This window comes from Pholcus phalangioides, unplaced genomic scaffold, assembly GCF_987345545.1.
Source record: "Pholcus phalangioides strain wild (caught in Gottingen) unplaced genomic scaffold, Ppha-v1.0 ptg000017l_1, whole genome shotgun sequence".
NCBI lineage: Eukaryota > Metazoa > Arthropoda > Arachnida > Araneae > Pholcidae > Pholcus > Pholcus phalangioides.
Window position 1 is genome coordinate 21,355,118 of NW_028301610.1, and position 16,394 is coordinate 21,371,511.

The window sequence follows — 16,394 nt, forward strand, 5'->3', positions numbered from 1 at the left end:
GCCTAAAGTTGCTGCGGTATGCGCCAGAGGCATTATCGGCCCCTTCTTCGTGCGAGAAACGATTACTACTGAACGTTACGTTACAATTTCGGAACAATTTGTCAGCACACATGGCGCATACCGCAGCCCATGCAGTAACTTTAGGCGAATGCAGTGGTTTCTCTTCACACAAATGAGGATTTTTCGGAACCCCAAAATCTCCAGCTTTGTTTTTGTTTTTTTTTAAATTTTAAAAAATTAAAAAAAAAAACTAAATTTTCGAAATTTCTGTACAACATTTTTACAGTTTTGCTAATAAACGTACCGTTTACCGCATAATTCTATTGATCTTTGTTGTAGAGATATTTAATTTTGAAATAAGGGCTTATTCGCTGATTACCCTGTACATATACCCGAAAAGCAGAGCATCGGAAGTGTTTTAAAAATGTTGGTACGTGCATGGGGCGGAGATATGCTCCCCCAGCGTCAAAGTTGGAGTCGACTGATCTAATGTATTTGTGTATATATGAATTGACATAATCGTGCCCCCCCCCCAGACTTTCAAGTCTATGTCCGCCTATGGCTGCGTGAATCGAATTTTTTGTGAGAGAAATAATGATATCTAAATTAATTCTATCAACTCTGGGGAAGGGGGGTGCTCGTACTCGTGTCATAAAATGGTGGTTGATAGAGTATACATAGCACCTCGTTTTTGACGCCCACTGGCTGAAAGCACCGACCTGTCAACCAAAGTTCAACAAATGGATATTTTTACCACTTGTAGCCATAATACAGTAGACTCTCGGTAACTCGACACGTGGCTAACTCGACTAGTGGGTAACTCGACATCTATTATTCCCTTGGTTGGCACAATACTAATTTCAATGATGTTTATTCAATACGTGTTTGGCTTAACTCCGCTACGGCTTTTGTCCCTTTACTACGACTGGTTTTTACAATTGCCCGTGTTTTACCATTATAAGAATTTTTTGACGTTTGTGCGTGGGTACTTAGATAATTGTTTGTTTTATATGATGGGTCCTTTTTTTGCGCTATAGGTTTTGGGGGGGGGGGGCATATATGTGAAGAATGAATGTTTGAAGCCTCTTGACCGGCCTATCATTTTAGTGGCGTTTCAGGTTTGAAAGGACAGGTCTTTCATTCTTTTCAGGGTCAAAAGAAGTGTGGGTGATCCCTAAAGTATGGTGTGATCCCTATTGGATGTTAAAATTTCAACATCCAATATGGATAAAAATCTTATCTATTGTGAGTTTTGACATGGTCTGTTGCGGAGAATGTTTTTGGCGGAACTTGGTTTTACGATTTCTTGGAAAAAGAGTAAAAGAAAAAGAGCTAAAGCCTGGTTAGACGCTGAATATGTAATTTGGTTATCATTGTTAGTATCGACGGCCGTGAATGCAATGGCTCCACGCGAACTTCATACTTTAACTTTAAAATCAAAAGTACTAGATTCAAAATTCAAAAAACTAGAATCGGGAAAATCTCAGATTGAACTCGCCGAAGAATATGGAGTTGCACGGAACCCATTTTAACATTTGCTAAAAATGAGGGGAATTTTTTTTCAGCATTGACACTTTAGCGATGTAGAGGAAGCAATTCTTTTGTGGTTCAAATCCCTTGATCTCACTCAATCCCATTATCAGGACCAATAATTCAAGAGAAAGCAAAAGATTTCGCAAAAATCTCAATCAAGGAAATTAGGAATTATCCCAAGTATGAAAATGTTTTACAGAACATTAGACAAAAAATTTGTGGATGTTGGAAGAGACGCAAAAATTTATGTTTTAGATGCAGTTGAAATGATTGATTCTGCATGGAACTCAGTCACGAGTGCCACCATTCGGAACTGCTTCCGTCATGTTGATTTTTGTTCAGAGTCTTTGGAAAACGATTATTTCTCCGAAGATTCCTCCCAGATCAAGTGTGAAGAAAGCATAAATAGCACTATGGGTGATTGTATCGACGATGAATTTGTGAGTACTGACTCTGATCTTGTAACTTCAGGACTTTTAGCAGACGACGATGTTCTAGAATCAATCACCCAAAAAAAGCAAGTGCTTCGTGTTTCGAAGAAATAGAATCAGATAGTTCAGATGAAAAATTATCTGCACCATCATCCCCCATGATACACTAAAAACTCTAGATGTGATGCGTCACTTCCTACGCAGTCAGGAAAAAGCCGAACAATCGCGGTATAGACTATATATATTGTGTAGAAAAAATTTTGTTTTCTCTTCGGAAAGAAAAACAAGCAAAATGTACTTGATTATTTTTCACGAGGAAAAGTTTTTTTATACGTTTTGAATCTATTTTGAAACAACCCCGAATTAAAATTGATGACAATTAGCATTTTATTTAATACAATTGTTAGAATGTATATATTTACGTACACAAAAGTGATCGGACAAAAAATTTAGAGTGAAACCCCGCTAACTCGACATCCGCTTAAGTCGACATGTTTGTCGATACTTATAGGGTGTCGAGTTACCGAGAGTCTACTGTATTGTAAGTGCAAACTTTGAAAAATTACTCCTTTTATATAAGATAAAACGCCAAAAAAATTCAAAATTAGTTATGTCTGATGAATATAGTCGGACCCCGATATAATAAATTTGACGAGCGTACCCCAATGTAATAACAAATTTCACTATCGTACTCAGATATAATGATACATGTATGAATTATGTATATCATAGTACGTTTTAACATGTTTACCAACGACGCGACGCATGGTTATTATGCATAATCGCCAGTAAAAGCTACAATGTTTTATTAAATTTATCAATGATGCTTGGGTACTATGCATAATCACCGGCAGAGCCGGACTAAAGGGGTTGCGAAAGGTGCGGTCTCACCGGGCCGCAAAATTTCAAGGGCCGCAATTCTTCCAAAAGAAACTGTTCTTTCTCAGCGGTTGCTTTGGAAATTTGATTAAAACTTTTTTCCCCCATCAAACTATTATTGATTGTGGAAGGAGGCTTTCAGTTAGAAGCCCCTATAATATTTTTTGTGTTATTAGGTATAGCACTAGCTTATTTCAAACAGGAAAAGAGTATGCAGGTGGTCACATTTTTTACCCCTGAAATTAAAGATAGCGTTTCTCAACCTATGGTCCGTGGACCAGAAGTGGTCGGCTTCGGAGTGTTAATTGCATACCTTCCTGGGAACTGTCATGTTTACCTAGGGAGCAAGGCCGTAGTGTGCCTTTCCGGAGCAGACTTTTCCTTGAAGCCCTTCGGAAAGGGTTTCTATAAAGCAAAAAATTTTTTGGAGTTCCCCCTATTACGCTCGGGACCCTGGGGCATTGCCCAAGTTGCCCCAACCTAGTTAGGCCCTGCTAGAGAGGCTTGAAAAATTCTTCGAAATTTCTTAACATCACCATCTGAGAATCGTTCTCTCATACATTCCGGAAGGCGGATGTACAATGTATGAATTGAATTTTTGTATTTCAAATTTGAATATTCAAATATTGAGATTACAATCTTGGATATTATTTTTGGCAATTGGTTTTAAACAAGTAATAACATCGGAGTGCTCATATATAATGAATCCCACTTAAAGCGTTCTTCAAAAACTCGTCATAAAAAACGTTGTCGATGGGAAAATGCTCTAAACGGAATACACTTTATTTTTGTGAATCCCAGTACTTGATTCCTTTACTACTATTATTTACATTAGTTGAGCAAAAACGATAAGAGATTCGAAAAATGATCAAAGTTATCGAATCGTAACATACCTTTGCTAAAGATGATACATTTCTGACATGTCTGTTCAATATGATTCGAGCCACGAAGAAGTGTAAGCAGGTGGACCACGCCAATTATTATTAGTCATTTATAAATTTTGTCAAATTAATTAAAACGCAATTTCCAATTTTGTCAAAAGGCTGCCATTCGGAATCGGCAATAAATTGTAGGTCCCGGTCTAATTAGCCCTCTTGTGCAGAAAATGACGGTGCGACAAATACACGAAATATAAATATACGGAAAACATACGATAAAACTATACATTCTATGTAGCTGAGAAAACATTTGCGAATTTTCGGAGTCTCTTTACTGATGCGCTAAAGGGACGCCGAACCAATGTTTCGCATGGATGAAAATTTTCTCTTGGCTCACCCCGCCCAAAATATACAGCTGCGGCTCTCTACTGTTTTTGTGACGCGAGCTCTTTTTAGTACATTATTTCCATGACGGAGCACCGCACACAAGCCTCTTTCTAATTATCAAATTCACTGATTTATTTTATTGCCCAGGAGCAACCGCGAGCTCCCGAGAAGTGCACATGGAAACCATAAGGGCACTCAACCGTGCCTCTCTCAACCAGTGCTCCATGGAGCACTGGTTGAGAATCGCTGTTATACAGTGTTTCTACAAAAATGTAAACAGGAAAAAAAAAAATCAATATTTTGTTTTACAAATACATTTTCAATTTTTTATATCCTTCAGAGAAGGGGAGACCCCACCATACACCGGTGTGAGCACCCACGGGTTGAAAATACTTCTGACGTCCCTGACCGGAGTAGTCCAGTGTGGATTGTCAATCGGTTCAATGACCCCTTCGTCAAGCAACCCCTTTAATAACGCCTTTTCGATTTACGGCCTCTGTGCCAAAGGCACATTTCGCGCTTTACAGCTAACTGGAGGCACTTCAGGATCAATTGGGGAGCCTGACTTCAGGTCCAGAATAAGAACCCAATCCATTTTCAAAAATTTCCGGAAACTCCCTTAAAACCTCATCAATAGGGTCCGTAGTAGCATTGACTCCTATTATAGAAATGCCTAGGGGAATCGAGCCATGAACATCCCAAAATATTGGTGCAATTGGAACCAGCCACTAACAGTTCCAAATCACGTGAATAATTTTTGAATTACACATTAACAATGGATTTCCCAAAAAAGTTTTTTTCCTCTGAAAATCAGACAATCGAACGCGTGTATTAATCAGTTTAGGACTTTTCGATCCAAAAACTCGCTTGAAGGAGTCATATGAATCGATCTCAATACGCACGTCGTGACCTTCGAGCTGAACGATCACACTCTGCTTTAAAGAATTACATTTATGTACTGTTCAAACAGTAATAGTCATTGCTTGGGGAGGCAGAAACCTCTGCGACGTGCGACCGGTGGTTTTTTTCCGCTTATTTTCGTGCGGCACACTCGCTGAATATGACCTTTCAGCCCACAAGCGCTATACAGATCGAATTTTTAAATCTACAAACTGCACGATCATGATGATCGCCGCACCCGTGACAAGTATTTTTACCTCGGGCCAGGAAATTTTCACTAGAGTTTGCTTTAGATGAAGTTTTTTTCTCTTGTTTTAATGCAATCAATATAGAATTAGCATCGGATCCGCCAACACTTTCTGAATGCATTTTTCGGACCTGTGAAGCAGCAGTTTCATTCGCCAATGCTCTAGAAATAGCATCCTCAAGCTTTTTAAATCAGCTTCAGCTAACAATCGCTTCTGTAAACGCTTTCATCGCGCAATCCACATCCGTGTTAATCACGTAATCTTTCCGACGAGGTTACGCCAAAATCACAGTCCTCGGCCACAATCGCCTCAATTCATTCACGTAAGCATTAATAACTTTTTGAGGCCACTGCATACGCTTATGAAACGAAAATCGCGAATAAATGACCGATGACTTGGGAAATGATTTTTCAAGACAAGTATTAGCTCATCAAAACTCTTGTCGAAAATTTTAGCAGGCGCGATCAACGAGCGAATAATTTTTACGGTTTTTATTCCGCATACCGCTATCAAGGTTGCGCGTTTTTTGGAATCCTCGGTAATTTCATTAGCTTTCCATCAAATACGTTAACTGCTCCACATACGAGTCCCACGTCGACGAATTCGAGACATCAAATTCTGAAATTGTAGCGAGGATGGTCATCGCATTACCAAAGTAAACAATTTCAATTTTTTTTTTCCACGAAGACAAATATTTAAGAACTTAATTTATCATACCCGCATTCTGGACGGCCACAAGCTCCAGTTGGTATCACACAGATATTCAGAGACACATCTTGAAAACCAACTTGACTTTTCCTCGTCCCCATTGTTGGGATCTTGCCGAGAATGCACAGGCTAAAGAACGGGAAACATAGGCGGAGATAGACTTGGAAGTCTGGGGGGGGGGGGGGGCCCACGATGATGTCAATTCACATGTGCATATATACATTAGATCAGTCAATTTCACCTTTGACGCTGGGCATACGCCCATGACGGAAAAGTATAACTTTAATTAATATCGGAACAACTACATGTAAGTGAATGAACATTCAATAGTAACCAGAAGAGAGCGAGCTCACAGTTTATACGATATACTGGCGCTAGTGTCTAATAACGTAACAGCTACGTCACTTGAACGTCACAAGTTCAGTTCGGATCAGATCACCACAAGTTTAACAACAATATAACATGAGAAAATTTGTGCTCAAATTATTGAATGATAAAAAACAAGAAAAAAAAAATACGTTTTTCTTTTAAATTTTAGCGCCGCTCCCCCTTAACGTTATTAAAAAATATATATATATTATTTTTTCTTTTCAACGGTTTGCGGGCTCTTGCATATTGATGCGTCACTTGTATTTTTGTACATTGAATTTCGAAGAATTTGACAAGAGATGAACATTATTGCATAATGTTAAAATTTCAATCAATTGACTAAGTTTTAACTGTTCAGAATTTGTTCCAAACATTCAGCAAGTATGTTCAAGTATTTTGTTTGTAGAAAATGCAAAAAATCACTCAATGAGTACGTGAAGTTAAATTTTATCGTGGAAAGGAGTGGTGCGTAAGTCCGTATAGCGCTTTTTTCAAGAAAGACGGAATCTTCAATCTTTTTTTTCGTTATTTAATGTTATCTTCTGTCTTTTATTGCACTCAAAAATAACGATCCAGATGTGATCGCACTAATTAGGGGCAGGGCCGTCTTAATAGTATCATGGGCCCCCCGGGCCTAGTGGTTTTGCGGAGGCCCTACCTGGTAAATCCTAGAAAATTTCAGCCGGATCTCATTTTTGTGAGGCCCCCAGGGCCGGCATATGCGTTAAGATGGCACTGATTAGTGGGAAATATATTGTGCAGTGAAACCTCCATAGGCGGGTACCTTTATTCGACCACTAGTTATGGCCACTAGTTTATCTCGGAAAGCATAAATAGAAGTATAGCCCACCAAACACCATGAATGTGCAGTCAGCCGTGCTAAAGACCCCCAATACAGTGATGGTAACGGGTACCATCGTCAAGCAAAATTACCCTCCACACACACAATTTCCCTCTTGACTAAATTTTTCCCACACATTCGGAAAATTGGGCTGCCATCTATTGGTGGAAGTATTTAATCAAGTATTTTACACTAGAAAAGCATTGTTTTGCATTTATATATATATATTTTTTTCAATAAACATTCTTTCGTTCGCTGAACTCTCAAAATTTCCCACAAACGCCAAGAAATTTCCCATGTGGACCAATTTCGGCCAATTTTTTCCGTGAATATGGGTTTCTATCGTAAATAATATATAATTAATAAACCATATTGTTTATTTTTTGTTTTTTCCACACAGACTGTCGTATAAAATATATGATTGTCTAACTTTCCTATTTACAGTGTTATTCACCGCCTTCCCAAATAATATTGTCACAAGTGAGGGTGAGTAGGCGTCCAGCGAAGCAAAGCAGCACCCATTTTAGATTACTGAAGGTGTTGGAAAAAAGACAATAGTTCAGCCGACATTCCCTAGAACAGGGGTTCTTGATCTTTTCAACCGCTACCTAAAATCGACAACAAGATTAGCTTCGCGACCCATGTGACTTTGTTTTTCAAAATTTGTGAAAAAAAGTGGCGCAATAATTGCATTTATAGCAGGACTGTACGTGAAGTTGTACGACTCATCACGAAAGCCCCTGCGAATCACATTTGGGTCGTCATCCATAATCTCAAGAGCCCCTGGCTGTTAGTTTATTTATACGACGCATCTTGCAAGCCCCTGCACAACAACTTTCGGACGTCACTTACAACCGGGGATTCTTGAGCTATGAGTGAATTTGTTCGACCCACCTCGGAAGCTCCTAGCAAGCAAGTCCCGGTAGTGATCCATAGCTCAAGACCCCCTATCTGTTAGTGGATTTTTCATTCACCTCAGAAAACCCTGCCAATCAAGTCTGGGTTGTGACCCATAGCTCGAGTCCCTGGTTTAGTGGAATAATTACAGAGTTAGAATAATTACACAGAGTTAGAATAATTACGAAACTAGATGTAACATATCAGCGATGCGTATGTTCACCTGAAGTTTTTTTTTTTAAATTCTGCTCGGAAAAAAAATTGTGGGTTGATTGTATTATTGAACGGGATTTTAAGGGGGCTAGCTCATGGACAAGAGCCACTAGTCGTGGAAGAGATTTTGTGCTTGGGAGGAGATTTTGTAAGAAGTCCCTCACATAAAATGAGATTGAAGAGATGTGTAGAATGTGAGAATCTGTGCAAAACTCTGTAGGAAAAAACCACCCAAATAAAGCTGTAGCAATGTGCAATCTCTCCAACGAACACTGCAATTTACCATTTCCGAGAAATCCTAAAAAAGAGGCAAAAGCAAGTGTCATTGGATAAGGTTCTCTTTGAAAGTCACGCAAAAAGAATAAGTTTGCAAACAACAGTGAGTGTTAACTCGTCCTAAACGATAGTCCTCCTCCCTCTCTCGTCGTTTAGAAGAAGTTAATTTGTAAACATTATCGTATTGTACGTTTATTTATGGTGCTTTTTGTATTACGTATATTTTATTGCATTATGTATACTTATTAATGTGTTTAATTATTGATAGAATGCAATTTTTGTTAGTCATTTTTATGTGAATGGTTAATTGGGGAACGAATTATCCAAGTTTCCATTATTTCCAATGGGGAAGTTAGATTCGCATAACGAGAACGTTGGTGGAACGAATCAAGCTCGTTAACCGAAGTTCCACTGTACTAAATTAACTTAATCTGCATGTATTACTATATTTTTTTATTATGAAGCTTTCAATATAAAAGTATCATAGGGAAAAGAACCGAAATGAAAGAAACAAAAGCAGTTTAACTAATAAGAATTTCCTTGTTTCTAAGTATTTTTACTGAGATATATGTATTTTTGAATTCGAAAACAGGAGGAAAGTTGGAAAAAAAGCAGCAAAAACTAACGGAGAACTTTTCTTCCCGAATTTTCGGCGATTTTTGAATTCAGATAGCTCTGCAAATATTGCACTTGGAAACGTGGATATTTCTCCCCTTCTCTTGGCATCAGAAGAGGCACGGCAACAACTTTTTAATTCGGTTTTTGGGCACAGGTTGTCCATATAAAAAGTTAATTTTTTTTTATTTTATTTTAATAACTATACAATCCTTTGAAACATTAATGAAATTCCTGCACATTTACATTCTGCAAGAATGACTTAAATATCGGTCACCGTTTTCTTGCTATTCCCATTTTGAAAACCGTCAGGCGATTGTGGGGAACTCTGTATATTCAAGTAATGCAAGCATTTAAATCACACTTGTGTCAACGAAACAATTTTGGAAAAGTATTTCATTATTTCAAAATACACTTTAGGACGTGCGATTAAAGGTAATATCCACTAGAAAGACGGACGGGGGTCTTTATGACCCTGCACGCTGTTTAAGCTTACATATCTCTGCTAAGAATAAACCGAACCACCTGAAATTTCTTGACTTTTCCTGAATTAGCATGTTCTTATTTCTTGTTATCTTTTTTTAACAACGAAGATACGAGTTGATATACCTAGAAAAACGGAAGGGGGTCATTATGACCCTTCCTTATATCCTAGCACATTATGCGTTAAATACTACTGTCCTCGTCACAATTGATTTCTAAGTAGGTTATAATCCTCCTGAAAGTCTTTTTTAGCATTGGACCTTCCGTGTGACTTCCCCCCACCCTCCATTCTTATCTGCAAGTGCCCGTCAGCAGGTGTGTAATTTTTAGTTTTTGTCGAGCATTCTTTCCATATTATCCGATAAATTGTTTGTCCTGGGACGTAGAAAATTTGAGTGCACCTGATCATTTCAAATAGTTTAGAAATGGCAAGAAAACGTATATTTACTGAAGAAATACGCAAAGATTAGATGAGAGAAACTCTGGAAGCAATGATGATGAAAGTGCAGTAAAGCATAAGATCTCCCCTATGGCGAACTGTGGAGAAGCAAGTAACGGTTCTGATGACGAAGATTTAAATCAAAATAAACTTATTTCTCCAACGGTTCATCAGTTGGCACAAAATAAAACGCCATTGCGAAATAAACGTAAAATCGTGAGAAATGATACCTTGTCGAAAAATAGACCCCCCAGAAGCAGTTGCCTATAATAACGAAACTAAATATGTGTGGTGGATCAAATGGTGCGATTATACACGACCAAGACTGGAAGTCGTCGCTGGCCAATGAATGCATTTTCTAACATTTTGGACATGTCAGCGATAAATGCTTGGATTTTGAACAAATAAGTGACAGGAAAAAAGATCACTCGGAGAACTTACATATTGCAATTATGTGGAGAACTCCGTGCTGAGTATTTCAACTTGAAACTACAATTCAAAATGCGATAATATGCAAAAAATCTATTGATGGAGACAAAAAACGGCAGAAATGCCAAGTGAGAAGGAACTGCATAATCAATAAAACACATCAATCTTGTACGCAATGCAACAAAATACAGCGTGCGGCAAATGTGCATCGAGAGAGGTGATTTGTACAGAATACTTTCAGTGCTGGATAAAAACAAAATATATTAACAGATCAGTGGTTTCATCCTTTGTTTTTTGTGTTATAACTCCATTTATGTATTAAAAATAGTATACCGTCATTTGAAAGATTAAGGTATCCGAAAATTGCAAAAAAACTATGGGGGGGGGGTCATTTTGACCCCATCCCGTCTTTCTAGTGTTAACTAATAAGAATTTCCTTGTTTCTAAGTATTTTTACTGAGATATATGTATTTTTGAATTCGAAAATAGGAGGAAAGTTAGAAAAAAAGCAGCAAAAACTAACGGAGAACGTTTTTTCCCCAAATTTTCGCCGATTTTTGAATCCAGGTATCTCTGCGAACATTGCACTTGGAAACGTGGATATTTCTCAACTTCTCTTGGCATCAGAAGAAACAGAGCAACTACTTTTTAATTCGGTTTTTGGGCACAGGTTGTCTATATAAAAAATTAATTTTTTTATTTTAATAACTATACAATCCCTTTAAACATTAATGAAATTCCTGCACATTTACATTCCGCAAGAATGAATCTAATAATCTGCCACCGTTTTCTTGCTATTCCCATTTTGAAAACCGTCAGGCGATTGTGGGGCCCTCTGTATATTCCAGTAATGCAAGCATTTAAATCACACTTGTGTCCACGAAACAATTTTTGGAAAAGTATTTCATTATTTCAAAATACACTTTAGAACGTGCGATTAAAGGTAATATGTGTAGATATTATATGTATTGAATAATTGATTTTGTTGCAAGACTATAACCACAAGTACGCAAAAAATATCTCTGCACCATTGATTGGTGATGAGTCGAGTCCGGATTATATGCGTTAAAAAAGTGGAAAAATATGCTCTAAAAATATGCAAATATGCACTTAAAAAGGCTAAAGTATGCATTTAAAAATGCCAAATATATATCATCTTTACACACACATCCATATCCTTTTTCTGCCACCTCGTTATAGTCAATTTGCCTGTTGTTTGCTTTGTGTTTGTATTTGAAAAATCGTGAAAAAAGTTAAAAATTCGAAAATATGTACCAAAAATGGGAAAATATGCTCTAAAAAAAATCAATATGCAAAAAATAAGCAGATGTGTTTTTAAAATGCGTATTTTCTATTTGTTAATGCATACTTATTTACGTCCGTCACGCATATAACTTCTAAATACTTTTTATTTAAGCATTTTCAATTTCTGGATAGTCGTGCCTGCTAATCAGTAACGAAATAACAATAAAAAAGCATTTCCAGGCTATTTTCTAAAAGAACTGAACATTTTTGACGCTTACGCTGAAACAGTTGATATTTGGGGGAAAAAATCCTACCGGCGGGAAAAAAAACCCGATGTTATGAAAATATTATGAGCAACATTCATTTGAAAAACTATGATAAAGTGATAGAGCTTCAATTAACCTTCACAAATATGCACTTATTCTGAAAATTCTTTGATTTTATGCATTTATATGCATTAATTTTGTAAAAGGCCAAAATATGCAAATGCATATAATCCAGGGCTCTATTGATGAGATACTTTCGTATTCGAATATGTATGCACCATACATTCCAATTAAATTTATCAGTGTTTTTCATCGATGATCAATCATTATGGATCGGAATACTGTTTCTATGCAACGGAAATCGTTTTGGTTGACGGAAATCGGTTTCGTTTTTTGGGGTGTTTCGGAAGTCGGTATAACGATTTTGGGTGAAGTTTTCATTTAACTCTTGAATATATCGGGAACCGTTTGACCCATCGGGACCAAATTATGTGTATGTACCGAAAAGCGTGGTCCCCACATCTTGCAGCTGGGTCCCCAGGCAGGATAGTTGGCCGGGGGCCTCCCCAAACCAGCTTTTTCACGGGGCCCCTTTGTGGATAATTTATAGTGTGAAAAATCAAAAACTGGTAAGAATCGTTCCGGACCCCTGTCAGGCCTGCCCTTGTGGGGTGTCCCATGCTGAGAGCAGGGTCCCTAGGCTGGGATCTTTTGTGGGCCCCCCCCCCCGGCCACACTTTCACTGGCCCTTTTATGATGAATTTATAGCGTGAAAAAGCAAAAAAATGGTGAAAATCGTCCCGGGCCATGGCCGAGAGGTATGTATAATATACATTGCTCCCAACACACAGGGTCGGGGTACCCGGGGGCATTGCACATGAAACCTTTTATCTTCCTCATGAAGGTTAAATTTCAAGGGGCCCTTGATGGATCTCATTGTTTTCTTGCTGCTTTAACATTGAAAAATTTGCAATAGCGGAAGCCCAAGATATAACCAGTCTGGGATCCCATAAAAAATTGTGAATTGGGTCCCGGCTCCTTGATTGGGCGGCCGTAGATTTTATTCGTTGTTTAAATGAATGCAAATAAAAAATTTTCATGGCCCTCACACGGGGAATGTCCGACAAGTCTCCAGGTCGGGAGCGCCCATGGAAAAGTTGACAGGTTTCATTTCGAAGGCCTTGGATGAATCTCAATGATTTTTGATGTTTAACATTGTGAAATTTGCAACAGCGAAGCCCGAGATAAATCCAGTTTGGGGCCCCCACTAAAAATATGCGTACTGTGATCAAGTGTAACTGGTTGGGGCCCTGAATTTTATTGGTTAATGAAATGAATACAAATGAAAATTTTTCGTGGCCCTCACAGAGGGGATGTCCGACAATCTTCCAGGTTGGGGGCCACATGTGGAAGTTGACAAGTTTCATTTTGAGGGCCCTGGATGAATTGCATTCTAAAATTCTGCGAATTGGGAGCCCTGGAATTTATTTGTTGGTAAAATGAATAAAAGTGAAAATTTTTCGTGGTGCAACAGGGCTCCAGTCTGGGGACCCCCATGGAGAAGTTTTCTGGGGTACTTGATGAATCACATTTGCTTTTTTCCCTTTATTATTGTAAAATTCGTCAGTATGTGCTGGTGCTTTCACATGTCACTTTTCATAGCTCTCTGATGAAGTGGGACGAAATAAACAATATATGTCATGAAGAGAAAAGAAAAGGGGAGGGGTTGGCCGCCCCAGAGGCGGCAGGGGAGCAGAGCCCTCTACCTAGTATACATATATATGTATCGTGCATAGTTGTTTTAATGAATTTGAATAAATTTCACAAGTAAATACTTTCATTATCTCTGACTTATCGAAAGAAAGTTATTTTACTTGCTCCTGTATACAAAATACTTACATTTCTGTTTCCTTTCCACAACAATCACGTTATCTTCGGTCGCGGCGCAGGGGTAGGAATTTCAACGATGGCTCCCCTATGCACCTGAAGCCCCCGGGTCGTGCCCGGGTGAGCTTATACGACTCTGGTACCATGTTGTTTTGTCATTCCGCGCAGAGTAATAGGTACTCTCAGGTAAAAAAAAATTATTAAAGGGCACATTGTGTGGTCAGTGAAAAGAATAATTTCTCGCACGAACAATCCTGGTGAAGAAAGAGTTTTGAAAGTTCAGTATGCGTGTGCAGTAGCAACGAATATTGCAGGTTAACACGTGGGGAAACTATCATTAATGATGATTTTTGCCAGTAGTTGTATCAATTAAATAAATGGTTCACCATAAAATTGTGCTCCCCAAACGTTTTTTGAAATCCGGCAACCCTACCTCGGGGGGGCGCTAAAATGCATCTTTGCCCCGGCTGAAAAAGTGCCCAGTTGCGGCCCGGGTCATACCCGCAAATAATCTACTATTATGTGGTATTTTGCGCAAAATTCGCTGTGGAAAGCAGTTATTTCAAGTTTGTAGAGCGCCATCTTTCGGAGCGTATAGTATAGTAAGCGAATGGGATTAAATACCGATTTTTTGAATTCCAATTAAAAAAGAAAAAACAAATTGTAATTTGCCATGAAATTAACAGTTGCTTAAAACTGAAACTAGTTTAATAAAACGTCACTTTATTAACAAGAAACTCTATGTTATGAATTAGAATTTAAAATAAATTAATCGAACTTGCATCATCAGTTTACGTGAACGAATCTGAGCCTTCTATAAAGGCTTAGGTCAAATTGAAACACTTAAAGTCTCATACGCATTAGAGCATGAAAACATTATACAATAGTGATTTCCAGAAATGTGGATTGTATTTAAGTAAGGGTAGGGATGACGGATAAATCCCAGGGGCTGTACTATCTCTTCATGCTTATCAGGAATCCGATCCGTATCCCCACCGATTATGACAATATAAGCATGAAAGGGAAATTTCCGTACTAGCGGCATTCTCCCTCCGAAAACAAGCATCGTATTTCTCCGAATATTCGGATGACGATAAGGATAAGGGAGACCCACTTCTTAAGCATCGGATGATCGTATTCTCTACTCGCCATCGCAAGTGGAAAATACGAAAAATGAAAAATTTATTTCTTGGATTCGGAAATTTATTACGATGACTTAAGTGGTGTTTTTCCTTGAAAGAAAATTGCAATTTCATAAGAATTTTTACAATTGATTGGACGGATTCAATTGGAAATCCAAGTGTAGTATACAGTGAAACCTCGCTACAACGATACTCGATATAACGATAATTCCCTCTAAAGCTATATTTTTTCGAGATATTTTTTCACGGTATATTTCTCGATGATATAATTATATTATTCTAAAATTATATATATATATAAAATAAATGAAGCAAAGTAATAATCACCCACGTCCATCAAAATAGGCAATGGAGGACAATACATTATTATTCCAATGCGATTTTGGTAGTTCCTTATGAAGTACGGCTTAAAAAGAACTTCAGTAAATTAATAAGAATGCTGAAATATCCTTCTGAATAATATTTACACGCTGAAAAATATATTTTAATTATAGAAATAACTCTTCATATACTCTTATTTCCCATCCTCCCCATTAAAAAAAATAAAAAAAAGTATCTAGCCGATACCCCGCTAACACCTTCCATTTTTGACGTTAAAGATTGTGGAAAGAAAACAACAACAAAAGGTTCTGCACGTGCATTAAAAATGAATTGCGTTGCCACCGTCGCTGAACAAAAAATTCAGTAAATGTATAGTAGTAGTTGTATACCCCAAGCTTAATTTTGATTGGTCAGTGGTCGTTCGGCCAAAGGGAAAAATCGTTTTTCCCTGTGTAGAAAGCGATTTCTTTGATTTTCCCTCTTTCATGTCACGTGACGTTAAGGAGTGACCCTACGAATAATTTCTTGGTATCGTTTTTCGGATTATTCTTAACGTCATGCTTATGAACGGATGCTTATAATTCGGATCGGATGAGAATAAGCATGAGCAGGTAGTACAGCCCCAGGCTTCTCAGAACACTCAACAAGAAAAAGGGAAAGTATAAATAATGAGTTAACCGCAAGGATCCCTCGCTACAGGATGGATGGGGAAGTGTCCCAGATTATGAATACCGGTAATAATGAGATATCATTCCCTTACAGGAGTTAATGGGTCTAATGAGAAAATGTTTTAATAACATATTACAAGCTAAGACATATCAAGAAAAATACTCAGTATTTATTGATAGCTTTACTGAAATATCTATGAAACTATTATCGGTAAACTTCACCAATGTTCAATAATAGTTCACAACAAATGAAATATCTCAAGATGATGGCGTGGAACGCCAGAGGTATTATTCGTGATCTCCAAGAATTTAGAGAAATTGTTGCAGATGAAGATTTTG